Genomic DNA, 425 nt, shown 5'->3' with positions numbered 1-425 from the left:
TTGCTTTCCATCGTGTCGTGATGAATGAAGCGACCCCCAGGGGGTCGCGAAGCCTTACATGGGGGGTCGTGGGTAAAAGAAAAAGACAAGTGTTTGTAGGTCCTACACTACATTAAAAAAAGCACAATTTCAGCGAGAATTACGGCCCACCCCAGAAAATGATAGCCGAAAAAGTGTTGAGCTGATTTGCAAAAAGAAATAAAAAGTAGAAAAGTAGAAGCTGAAAATTCAGATTCTGGAAAAAAAAGTCAACAGTTCCCTGTGCCAAATGTTATAATTAAAGGAAGTTTCATACTTTGTGTGTTAAATTATTGTTGATTCTTCTAAATTTTCATTTTAATCAACAATAATTTGTCTCAACAGAAACAAAATTAAATACATAGTTTTTTAAATCACTGATATACAGTAGAACCTCCATTATCCGG

The sequence above is a fragment of the Centruroides sculpturatus genome, unplaced genomic scaffold (genome assembly GCF_000671375.1).
Source record: "Centruroides sculpturatus isolate CEXI.00-Female unplaced genomic scaffold, Cexi_2.0 scaffold2215, whole genome shotgun sequence".
Classification (NCBI taxonomy): domain Eukaryota; kingdom Metazoa; phylum Arthropoda; class Arachnida; order Scorpiones; family Buthidae; genus Centruroides; species Centruroides sculpturatus.
This window is presented reverse-complemented; position numbering follows the sequence as displayed.